The sequence below is a fragment of the Phoca vitulina genome, unplaced genomic scaffold (genome assembly GCF_004348235.1).
Source record: "Phoca vitulina isolate PV1807 unplaced genomic scaffold, GSC_HSeal_1.0 scaffold5, whole genome shotgun sequence".
NCBI classification, from domain to species: domain Eukaryota; kingdom Metazoa; phylum Chordata; class Mammalia; order Carnivora; family Phocidae; genus Phoca; species Phoca vitulina.
The window spans coordinates 26,927,501-26,941,113 of record NW_022589708.1 but is presented as its reverse complement, the minus strand read 5'-3'; the positions used below and the strand labels follow the sequence as shown (position 1 = coordinate 26,941,113).

The 13,613-nt window shown below is 36.1% G+C and overlaps 1 pseudogene; it reads right to left on the bottom strand.

Annotated features, from left to right (window-relative positions):
* Window positions 1-11,602: 11,602 nt before the first annotated feature.
* On the bottom strand, window positions 11,603-12,339 carry LOC116631293 (annotated as a pseudogene).
* Between the last annotated feature and the right edge of the window lie 1,274 nt (window positions 12,340-13,613).

Sequence of the window (13,613 nt, the reverse complement as noted above, 5' to 3'; positions counted from 1 at the left end):
TGTCATCATCAAGACAGTATGGTACTGGCACAAAAACAGACACATAGATCAATGGAACAGAATAGAGAGCCCAGAAATGGACCCTCAACTCTATGGTCAACTAAACTTCGACAAAGCAGGAAAGAATGTCCAATGGAAAAAAGACAGTCTCTTCAAGAAATGGTGTTGGGAAAATTGGACAGCCACATGCAGAAGAATGAAACTGGACCATTTCCTTACACCACACACAAAAATAGACTCCAAATGGTTGAAAGACCTCAATGTGAGACAGGAGTCCATCAAAATCCTTGAGGAGAACACAGGCAGCAACCTCTTCGACCTCAGCCGCAGCAACTTCTTCCTAGAAACATCGCCAAAGGCAAGGGAAGTAAGGGCAAAAATGAACTATTGGGACTTCATCAAGATAAAAAGCTTTTGCGAAGCAAAGGAAACAGTCAACAAATCCAAAAGACAACCGACAGAATGGGAGAAGATATTTGCAAATGACATATCAGATAAAGGGCTAGTATCCAAAATCTATAAAGAACTTATCAAACTCAACACCCAAAGAACAAAGAATCCAATCAAGAAATGGGCAGAAGACATGAAAAGACATTTTTCCGAAGAAGACATCCAAATGGCCAACAGACACATGAAAAAGTGCTCAATATCGCTCGGCATCAGGGAAATCCAAATCAAAACCTCAATGAGATACCACCTCACACCAGTCAGAATGGCTAAAATTAACAAGTCAGGAAATGACAGATGTTGGCGGGGATGCGGAGAAAGGGGAACCCTCCTACACTGTTGGTGGGAATGCAAGCTGGTGCAGCCACTCTGGAAAACAGTATGGAGGTTCCTCAAAAAGTTGAAAATAGAGCTACCATATGATCCAGCAATTGCACTCCTGGGTATTTACCCCAAAGATACAAAAGTAGGAATCCAAAAGGGTACGTGCACCCCAATGTTTATAGCAGCAATGTCCACAATAGCCAAACTGTGGAAAGAGCCAAGATGTCTATCGACAGATGAATGGATAAAGAAGAAGTGGTATATATATGCAATGGAATATTATGCAGCCATCAAAAGGAATGAGATCTTGCCATTTGCAATGACGTGGATGGAACTGGAGGGTATTATGCTGAGCGAAATAAGTCAAACAGAGAAAGACATGTATCATATGACCTCACTGATATGAGGAATTCTTAATCTCAGGAAACAAACTGAGGGTTGCTGGAGTGGGGGGTGGGGTGGGAGGGATGGGGTGGCTGGGTGATAGACACTGGGGAGGGTATGTGCTCTGGTAAGCGCTGTGAATTGTGCAAGACTGTTGAATCTCAGATCTGTACCTCTGAAACAAATAATGCAATATATGTTAAGGAAAAAAAAAAAGAAGATAGCAGGAGGGGAAGAATGAAGGGGGGGAAATCAGAGGGGTAGACGAACCATGAGAGACGATGGACTCTGAAAAACAAACTGAGGGTTCTAGAGGGGAGGGGGGGTGGGAGGATGGGTTAGCCTGGTGATGGGTATTGAGGAGGGCACGTTCTGCATGGAGTACTTGGTGTTATGCACAAACAATGAATCATGGAACACTATATCTAAAACTAATGATGTAATGTATGGGGATTAACATAACAATAAAAAAATTAAAAAAAAAAAAGAAGCTGCCAGATTCGTATGCTGAAAAGTATGAAACACTGGTGAAAGTAATTAAATAATACACAAATAAACAGGAAGGTATCTTGTGTTCATGTATTGAAACACTTAATATCAGAAAATGACAATATTCCTCAAATTCATCTACATATTGAACGCAACCTCTATCAAAATCCCAGTGGCTATTTTGCAGAAATGGAAAAGCTTATTTTCAAATTCACATGGGATATGAGGGAGTCTGAATTATCAAAACAATCTCAACAGAAAAGAATACAGTTGGAAGACTCACAGCTCCTGATCTCAAAATTTACTACAAAGCTGCAGGAATCAAAACAGTGTGGTACTGGCGTAAGGATAGACATTGACAGTCCAGCACTAAATCCATACATCTATGGTCAATTGATTCTCCACAGGGTGCCAAGACCTTTCAATGGGGCAAGAATAGTTTCTTTAACAAATGATGCTGGGACAACTGGATATTCACAAGCAAAAGATTGAAGTTGGACTCTATCTTACAGCATATACAAAAATTTACTCAAAAAGAATGAAAGACTTGAAAGATGTTTAAACAAAAACTTGTAAACAAATGTTCATAGCAGCACTATTCACAATAGCTAAAAGGTGGAAACTGTCTGAATGTCTAGCAACTGATAAATTGATAAAGAAAAGGTGGTATATCCATATAGTGGAATATTAGCCATAAAAAGAGTGAAGATTAATACATGTTATAACATGGATAAACCTTGAATATATCTTAAGTGAAAGAAGCCAGACACATACTTATTGTATGATTTATTTTATGTAAAATATTCAGGGTAAGAAAGGCCAAAGGCCTAGAAAGCAGATTAATGTTTGCCTGGGATGTGGGGGGTGAGGGGTGGGGTGGGGGGGAGGTGGTGGGAGAGAATGAAGAGTGACTGCTTAATGGGTGTAGTTTCCTTCTGGGGTAATGGAACGTTTCTGGATTTAGATGGCAATAACAACTGCACAACTGAATTTCACACTTTAAAATGGTTAAAATGGGAAATCTGTGTGTTTTACAATTAAAAAAAAACTAACAACCACACACACTAAAAATTGACATCAGTGAAATCCACTCATACATTCATCCAACGACGTGTAACCTCTTCCAAGTATTAAATTGTACATGTATCCATTAAACAATTTTGTTTTCCCTTTTTTAAAACTCGTTTACCAAGTCAACAGCTTACTAACCACTAGCATGCTCCATTTTAATGAAATTCTATTTATAATCCTCTCATCCACTAACCTCTTTGATACTTTTTAGATGGGAACCATTGTTATCAATCCATTAATATCTTTTTCTTTGGACAAAAAAGTTAAATAATTAAGCATTTGAAACATAACTAAAGCATTATTTTTAGAATATTGCCTATGCAACAAAAAGAATATTTTCAGACATAATTTTATCCCTACCCCTCATTTTCTTAACCTACTTATGTTAATTCCCTGATTCCATTATGTTATTAATTAAATTATTAATTAAAATATATATGGATTTTGTTTCTTTTCTCCTTAATTAGTTTGCCTCTGCCACAGGGTAGGCTCTTATGACCATATTATTTTCCTGTTCTCTCAAAGTCTTTTCCATTTCAATCTACTTGATATAGTTCTGCTAGATTAATCTTCCAAAACTGGGCTTTCACGTATCTTTTCTCTGCTTTAAATTCTACAATGATCCTCTGTGCCCTAATCAAGTCTAATTTTGATTGTGTGGTATTTCATGTATTTTATCAAATTACTGTTTTTACCTATACAACCTGTATCTTCTTGATCTTTTTTGTGATTCTCACTTCATGATGGCTAGTTTAAACATAAGACTATGCACAGCATGGTTAGTCTCTGGAGTCAGAAGAAATATAACTGAGTTTACTTTTAGGACATACTATTTAGAAATTTGAATAACAAATTAACAGAATCAGTTTCCACACCTATAAAATAGAAATAAAAAAGGTCTCCTTCCTATTTCCTATTGTTGTGAAACAGCAGTGAGTTACTATATGTTAAACACATTAAAAATATGAGTTGATATTAGTTTGTATGCATTGCCATGGTACCTTACCCTCAGCAGAATATCAACTTTCCACCAAATGTTTTAAAGATAATTATGGCTCTGTTCTTTGTCTTTTTCTTTTCCCATCACGGTACCTGCTTTTATTAAAGAAGGGAATATTTATGAAAATGGACTTGATGTGAATGTTCCTCGGGTCAGTGGAGAAGCAGCATTATTTTTATTCCTGACCATTAGTGTAATCATAGTCTGGTCTTCATATAGCCAACACAAAAGATAAATAATGTCAAAGCTTAGAAGCAGCTTCTACAAAAATAAAATTATACTCTAAATGTGTTCATTATTTTTCATTAGATAAACTGAATAGTAATTTATTCTAAACTATAGAATGTAGAAAATCTGACTTGTCAGTTAGCATTTTTTTTGGTCAGCATTGATAACACCCCAGTGTTAAAAACTGTCCAGACTAGTTAATTAACAGATTTTGGGAACAGGCCTACATCTATAACCTGGAAAAGACCATTTACAATTTACCTATCCTGAAATTCTGCTCATATGCAATAATCAGGTTGGGCTTATAACTATTTAGCTTAATATTACAATATTTTTTCTTTGTTTTATATTTAATTTAGTCTCCCTTTACTGAATTAGAGCTATGTTCATTATGTCAATCACCTCATCTTTAATGATGGGGAAGTAAAAGTGAAGAGTTGGCCTTCTACATCTGTAATATGTAGTTTGCCAGTTACAGAGACAGAAATAAAAACACTCTATTTTTGACTTGCTGTTTATTTCCTTTGTTGCTCGTACACACAAGAAATATCTGTCCATGGCCTGAATACAACTGAAGTTGGAATCCTCTTCTGTTTAAGACTTTTTCATTCTGGGTAAAATCACCAAAATGATGGATAAACAGGTAAAACATTTTCTTTATGCTTGTGATAAATGTGACACTGTAGAAAAAAGAAGGTGGACACTGAATTCTTGAATGTGACCTTGCCTTGACTCAGGCCACAACTGTTTTGTCACTTCCCCCAGTTTAAGGGGACTTTTTTCAAAAAGTTCCTTTCTGGGATATGAAATGAAACAGCAGGTATAGAATTGAACTGAAAAGGAATTTGGCATAGGAAAGACCTAAGGTATGGATGGAAAAGGTTGGTTCTTACAGAACTCATCAGGAAATCTGAGACCCAGAGATTTCCCATTCTAATGGGGTAAACAAAAACAGCAAATAGCCTAACGTTGGCTTCAAGTTCCAATTTGTTCATGTTCTATTTAGTGCATCCTTTTGAAAGCTATTACTCTAATCTTTCTTCTTTTCCTAGTTAGGTATCAGGTGCATAAGCATCAGTTAATCGCACTCCTCAACGATACACATTGTTGCCATCAGTCCAAACCTCTTTTATTCATTTATTTGTATATTTCCTTCCATCCTCATTTTTCACTGTTTGGTGAAAATATTTGCATTTGTATATGTTTATGTAGAAAATATATCACTGTTTTGCATATGTATTTTAAATTCACACACATGTTGTGATTTTTGTAGATTAAAGTCTCTTTCAATTACATATTTTAGATCTACCAGCACTTCTATGTGTACCTCCTGCATGATATTCCATGATATCCATCCATCCCTTTCTACATGCCCACTCTCTCAGGGATAGATATTCAGGTTGTTTCAATTCTCTACCAACAAAACAAGTAAGCACCGGCTATCGTATATGTCCCCTGAAGGGCATGTTGAACATTGCTTTGAGGTATATATTAAGGAAAAGAACTGCATGATATAGGGTATGCATAAATCATATTCAATTTTGTTAACTACTGCCAAATAATTCTGCAAATTGGATTTACCAGTGTCCACTCCTTCCATCAAGCATGTGGGTCCTATTAGTCTGATCCTTCCCATAACTTGTCTAATTTTTGTCACTCTAACAATTACAGACTGATATTTTATAGGTGTAATTTGAAACACTCTGATTTCTTATGTGTGTAATCGTCTCTTCACAAATCTTCTCTCCTGTTACATTTCCTACTCTGAATAAAGCCTGTTAATACACTTGTCCATGTTTCTATGACATTAATGAACTAACGTGTGTTATGTGCTTGTGAGTGTTTGAGAGAGGGAAAGAAACAGAGAGAGGAATTGTGGATTTTATTTATATTCACCATAAACTATCAACATCACATTATGTTTGTTGTTATGAGTAATTCAAATGAGGTAAGGCCTAAATCCTGTCCAAGCAAAACTATTATTTTGTTTAGAGATACAAAATTTTCAGACCCACACAATTCGTAATTAGAAGGTAGTATGCAATACCAGGCTATATAAGTGGATGAACAGGATGGATAGGTGTCCCCGGTACAGACATGGACCTCTGCACTCTGGGTTGGCCAAGGAAGATCCTGAACCAAGTCCATGCCTAAGTTGGCATACGTTGAGCCACTGAAGAGTTTAATGTGTTGCTGTGCAAAAGCAAAAACAGAAAATAGCATGCTTATCCTCTACTTTCCTTTCCTTACTTCTACCCAAGCTGTTCTTCCCAATATTTTTACCTCTTTGCATTCAAATCCCACTTTTTTTTTTTTTTTTAGGAACCAGGGCTCCTTTTTTTTTTTTTTTTAAAGATTTTATTTATTTATTTGAGAGAGAGAGAATGAGAGACAGAGAGCACGAGAGGGAAGAGGGTCAGAGGGAGAAGCAGACCCCCTGCTGAGCAGGGAGCCCGATGCGGGACTCGATCCCAGAACTCCAGGATCATGACCTGAGCCGAAGGCAGTCGCTTAACCAACTGAGCCACCCAGGCGCCCTCAAATCCCATTTTTTACATTGTTATGTTTAAATTGATAAGCTTCTAAATGTATTTTTAGCAGCAGAGCACTTGCCCAAAGAAAATATGTATGTAGAATTATATCTATATCTACACACACACACACACACACACACACCCCTACACACATACCTACAGACTTATCAGACCAAAGCAGCTCAACTCTGATTGTGTGGGAACAGGGCAGGTAAATTAATGATTACACCACCGCCTGCTACTCACTCCCCTTAGAGGCATCCTGGGAACTTCCTAGGAAAACTAGCGTCCAGCTGAAAAATATTTTAAAAGCTTGAGATAGATTTTTATAGATTCTAGGGAATAATAATGTATTTTACTCTTTAAATAGATATTCTAATATAATTTGCATTCCAAAGCATCTAGGTTAATAAGGAGTATAAGGTAGCAGTTTCATAAACTTGTCAGAACTCTGTGATTGCATAGCCAACAATCTCTCCTCTGCTTTTATTACTAGAACACATTTTATTTGGGGTTCTCTAAAGGCAGAGTGGGGTTGATGGGAACCACTCTGATACTGCCACAGACCAAATTAGACATTTTATTGTGCTAAGAATGAGCACAAATTTTCCTATGCTCAGTATGGACATTAGCTATCAATAGTTTTAGAACTGTTAAGAATGTATTTCTCAGAATGAAGGATACACTTGTGCTTGCTGTGCAAAAACCAAACAAAATCTCATCCTGGACTGTACTTTCCCTTTTTCAAGCTGTTCATCCCCTCTATTTTTCTTGCCTCTTCCTTTTCAAATTCGACACCTCCTTCAAATGCCCCCCTCATTCTACATCCATACCTTTATTTATATCTTAAAATATGTATGGGAACTACCCTGAGCCAATTACTTTGTTATTTAACTGCTTTTCTGTATATTATGTTTGTTCAATCCGCAAGCTTCAGGCCAGGAGCCTTTTTCTGTTTTTCCTGTTGTTTATCTTTTAAATGCCCTGAATTTTGTTGAAGCTGCCAACATTTTTGAGCACAAAGTACATTGAGTGTGCCATATGTGCAGAGAATTGATTAACTAAACATTTAAACTTTTGATATATATATATATGCTGTATATATAGCTTATAAATTATATATATATAGCATAATTTAAATCACTAAATGATTTTGCCTAGTTAAAGCATCTCTTCTCTATTCTAATAATGAATAAAAGTGCTTCAAAGCGTGAAATTTCCATTAATTTATAACAGTGTTGATTCTTTGTTATTGCTTAGCTTAAATGACAGAACCTCTGTTCAGGAATACCTTCATGAGGTCACACCTGTCAGGTGTGTCTGTAAAGCCGACACCTCCAGCCCTTAGGCATCACGCTGTTGTGACAAACAAAACCAGTAGATGGCACTATCACTTAGCAAAAACTAACGCTGAGTTTTTTTAGGCCTTTTGTACAATAATCAAACTATCCTTAAAACTCCCCAATAGTATGAGCTGACAAAGACCTTGCTTAGCCACAATCAATCTTTATTCACTGGCAGATTAAAATGGTCAGATATACTTGATTGCATCAAGCTCAGGATAAAACTTTGACATAATTTTATATTTGTTGAACTATTTATACTTTCAGCATATTGCTGCCTTTGTGTCCATTTTACAAATACACAATCCTAGAATCACATTAAAATTTGTTTTTAAACTTCTCACGTGATAATGTAAATTATTATCCTTAAAGTAGTGTTCTCAAATTTAGAAAAAGTAGAGACGGTTTTATATAATTATAAATGCTACATAATGTTCGAGACCCTCACAAAGCATCTGGGTTCTGACAGACTTTTGCTTGTATCGTAGAAGTTCTCAAGCAATTTTTTTTTTTTTTTTTGCTAATTTGTTTTGTTCAGATCATAATAGTGTGCCTAGTTTCATGGATCTATCTTTACTGGCACTGCAATGCCCCTTATGTTATAGTTTACCTTACCAGGTTAAGTAGCAGATTTAAGTAGAGATGAAATGCTAAAAATAACAGAGGTTACTTTATAATAGGCATCGTAGATGACCTTAAGTCTTATGTTTTAGGTTTTGCCTATCAACATTCTTTTTAATTCTTGCCATATAATACTTTAGAATGATTGAACATAAAAAAATAACGTGTTTGGAATGGAACTAGAGGGGCTTGTAAAAAGTGAATTAGAGTTTGTGGTGGTGGTTGTGGTTTTATCGCACCTGTTCTGTTTTCTCCAAAATTCTTAAGACTACACTGAATGCATAGTAGCTAACTGTTCTTATGTTTAATATCGTGCCCCTTTTAATGAAGTACAAACAAGAATAACACTTGTATGAAAACATGTCTTGGGGTAGAAGCAATATATGTGGTATGTATACTTAGGATTATAAATGTGAATATAAAAACAACGATCTGCTTAGCTCTAATAAATCTAACTAGTGAGTTGGATGCTTAATGGAAATGAATTGAGTAAAGCTCCAAGTGTATCCACTGGAGTAAATCAATGTTCTAAATTCTGTAGAAAGCAACTGGAGTGTGTCACACAAGCATCCAAAGAAAACAGGTGGTGATTTCAGATTTCCCAGGTGAGGATTACAATCAAGTTGCAAGTGTGGATCTCTCCTGTGTAAGAGCAAATACGGATTGTTCTTTATAGTTATGCTCCGCTGGTGTTCTGTTCGCTGCCGACATCGGCTTTTCAAGCGACATCTCCTTTACAGGCAGATAAATTCATCTTTTTGCCAAAGACATTCATAATTGTCACAGCCTTTGCCGGATTTTTTTTTTTTTTTTTGATAGGGGTAAATCAGTTGTTTAACTGAACAGTGAGAAAATGCTCACACATTTCTTCTTTCTTCCACTAGCTGTAACTGTCTTTCGTGCTTTATGAAATGCCCCCTGCTAATCAAAGCCAAATAGTGCATAATGGACTTTTCTGAAAGCTGAAATGTATTTATCCCAAGTATGAAGCATGTGAGGAGTCTGTGATTTAATCTCTGCTATTTGTTTTCCTTTACCAAGTGATTGACAGGATGAGGCAGGCACAATCCATTTTTCTGATTAATATACTGTCATGCACTTTGATTTCCTCCATATGAAGGTTACAAAGACTAGGTGGTGTCACCAAGGAAAAGACAAGTTCTCATAAAGGAAAATGCCAAATGCATTCTGTTTTGTGGAAGATAGCTGAGGGTGTAAGGTTCAATGGAAGAATCAGGGGCTTGGGAACCAGAGAAGCCTGGGAATAGGCTTTAGCTGGCCGACTTATAAGGTTAGACAGGTGCTTCAGCCTATGAGATCTTTCTAGGAGGTACTTTACCCACCCACCCATCCTGCCAATGGTAATATTATTAAATCAATATCAGTTTACTGGCAACTTACAATTACACTTGGCAGCATTTCTGTTTCTTGTGGAAATAAGATGATAACTATCTTCATGAATGAGGTTAGTTTTAGATTCATTCAAATAAGGTAATCCTTATGACCTTCTGTTTCATCACTGGAAAATAAATTTATTAGTTCTTCCCTAAAGGGGTTATGGTAAGCATTGACTGTGATGGCTATGTAAAGTGCCTGATATGTAACAGGAATTCATTTGACATTAATCATGATCTTGTGTCCCTTTTCAAGTGTAATCAATGCAAAGGGTGTGAACTAGCAAATCGTTTTAAGAAGGAATTTTTCTATACTTCCTCAAATGAAAACAAACTACTTCCACAAATGAAAACGAACTATTTCATGAGATTAATGTAAACTAATATTCAAAATTTCCTTTGAACTAGGAACACTGAAGGGACTCCATCTGAGAAAGGCCCCATATCTGCTGTTTTTTTTTGCTAGGCCCCATTTACCTGTCTTCCATATTTTGCCTCTGAAAAAGCCAAAGAAGCTATGTTCCCATTTCAAGGAGAAAGCAAGAAAGTTAATCATTCTCTGAGTTTTGTCCTAGGCCCCAAACACCTGATAACACCTAAGAAGAGCCAGATCCCAAACGTGTTCCAGAACATTAGCTTCAAATAAACCACTGCTGACGTTGGTAACAATACCCCTACCTTCGGGAATTTATAGAATAACACCTATTGTTCACCTGGCACTCACTTTTCATTGAACCCTACCGTGGATTCCTGAAGAAACACATACCCTAGACCTTTTTCCAATAAAAACCCCGAGGCCCAAGCAACAATAAGACTCATTCTCCTTTCCTTTCCCAGTCTCCCAGAAACTCTATCTGCTATTCTCTATCACTCATGCTGTTCAAAAAACTCTGTTTTCACTTTCTCTGGCTCAGGTTTGGTTTCAATTCTGCATGAAGCCAAGGACCCTCTTGGCTGGTCACATGGGACCCTCCCCTGGGTTCTTGGACCCAGCCTGCCTGCATCACTTTCTCCTCTTAAATTGCTCTTTGATACATTTAAAGGAGGGATATTTCATTAATTTCCCAGTTATTTTTCCCTATGTAAATAAGTGATTATAGGATTTCCAGAGCATAAGACAGACAATTATCATTCTATAACTCATTGCTCAGACATCATAAAATGATATCACTCACTATATTTCCTAAAGGCACATCACCATTAGTAAATTATTCAAGCAATAGACAAAATAGTGTTCACTGGATTCTACTCATTATTCTACTACCAAATTGATATTGACTCTATGGTCAAGCAATTTAACATTCTATATCCGTGTGACATACTTAAAATGGGAAGAGTGACTTATTTAAATGGTTTTTATATGAGAATTGATGGCTAGAATGTATCATTCAAAACCTGAAAATATTTTACAGTGCCAATATGTAACATTATTAAGGTGGAATGGATAGATATTACTCTGAGGTTTGAGGTAAGGCAGACTGTATTTTGCATTTATTAGAATACTTGCAATTTGTCTTCAATGAAATTCCAAAGTTTGTTTCCAAAACTGCTCATGTTTTACTTATACCTATATCTCAAAAACAATTAAGCCCTTGAATGAGGTGAGCAGATCAGGGTGCTTTGGGGTTATGCATGGATAAGATAATCACTTCTATAATAAATGATTTGTCAGTCTTATTAATTTTATTTTTTACTTATTTATTTTTTCAATTTGAAAGTAGTCGTTTATTAACTGACCAGATTACAAAAATAATCATGGTAGATAACTTAGTTCATCCTTCTAATAAGCTTACTGATCTGATCTTCCCTGTTGCCAGCATCATTTTTTACAAAATGGTGGTCTTTTTCTTCTTTCCCCCTCAAGAAGATAATCTGAAGGACCTAAGCAGTTGTTGGCTTCTTTGAAATGTTCTCCAACAGTATAGATCTCGTGAATCACATCCTCCATGGAGACGATGCCATGTTTACCAAGAGATTGAGAAATCAATGTGTTATCTATCAGGGCAATTGACTTCTTGTTGATTTTGCCAAACCACGCTTATAGATCAGTTCATTCATCAACTTCAGGTTTGGGTACCCCCATGCTATATATACTTCCACAATCCTTAGTATGCTAATAGAAGCTTTGTTGAGCTTAACAAAGGTGCCATTGAAGATCTGGCAAAGGCAAAGAAGCTGCAACACCTTTCAAACCTTTAGGCTCACACCACTGAGACCTCTGATCCTGGTGACAAATGCCAATCTGGGTTCCTCAGGTACATAGAAGTTGCCAACTTTTCTTGCCATCCCAGCCATTCGATCTCAGTTCTATACATCTGCCTATATTCCTTGTGGTAATGCTTAGCTTTTTCATAAATAATCGTCCTCCTTGCCATTCGAAGCACCTTTTGAGCAAACTTCTTTCTAAGACTGTTGATCTTCAACTCTAAGAAATTCCTTTGCTTTTTCTTAAGAGTTTCTAGCACAGCAGGAACCTTCTTTTTCTTCTCTTCTGCACCCTCCATGGTTCCAGCCAGAAAAGACATCTTATTAAACTTATATTTAATCCCAAAGAAATTTTCAAAGTTGAGAAATCTATTTTAATATGCAGGGATTACTTTCTACCAATAATTTTAACATTGGTGAAATTTATGTAACCAACAATTATTCTTTGGTGAAATTATATGGTTAGTAACAATATTAACTTTTTTCTCTGTAAGTGTTCCTTCTAAATATTATCTTAAGTGTCTAAAACTTTGAGTACAAATACAAATTCATTTTTATATTGACCCTGAGACTATTTTTTCTGTATACAGGAAATGGAAAAAAAAAAAAAAAAAGAGAGAGCAAGAGAAGAGAGACACCTGGAAACAGCAGTTATCTTTAAAAATCATACTCTTTTAGACAAGCTGTTATAAAATAGTGGATTTTAGGATGGAAGCTGAACAATACTAAGTGAATGAAAATTACAAAATGGCTACATGAATGGGGAAAGGAGTGGTGAGAAAAGAGGACAAAAGAAGAAAGCAGAGGACAAAAGAAAGCAAACACTTTCTCCACAAGGAGCACCTGACTGGGAAGGGAGATAAATGCAAACCCAAAGGAATCCTAATTCCTGTTGATGACAATTTACATTTTTTTCCTTTTCCTCTATCTTCTCACATCTCCTCTATTTCCACTATTTCTCTCTCTTTCTTTCCCCATGTTGCCTTAGTTTTCCCTTAGGTTCCTTCATTCATCATCTTGCTGATTCTTCATATTTCTGATGTTCTTTTAACCTCTGGAAAATATTCAAAGTAGGGGTAAATGAAGCTAGAAGCTATTTTATTTGTTTTATATTGCTAGAAAGGTGCAAGATACTTTGGGGCTTACAATTCTGAAGCACTTGAATTTACCTGGTAGGATACATTTTTGAATTGTTAATGGGTTTGATTTTCCTCTTTTTCTTCCTTTATTTTCCCTGTTGCTTAGTCTTCGTACTTACGTTCAAGAAAAAGGTAGATAAAAACATGAGGCTTCATAGCACTGAACTTCACAGACCTCAAATTAACCATTAAGCCACCTTACACACATGTACACACACACACAAATAATCCACCCCTAAATCACCTGTGCATATAAAATAAAAAACCTTAAATGAAGCATCTAACATTGCTTATTTTTATCTCTGTAGTGGAGCGAAGTTCATTGAGTTAAAGAAGAACAAGTAAATTTTATTCACATGCCTATTATTGATGGTGATCGATAAGACTTCAGATACCAGGTACTGCATCTCAGACTGATTACTATCCCTACAATG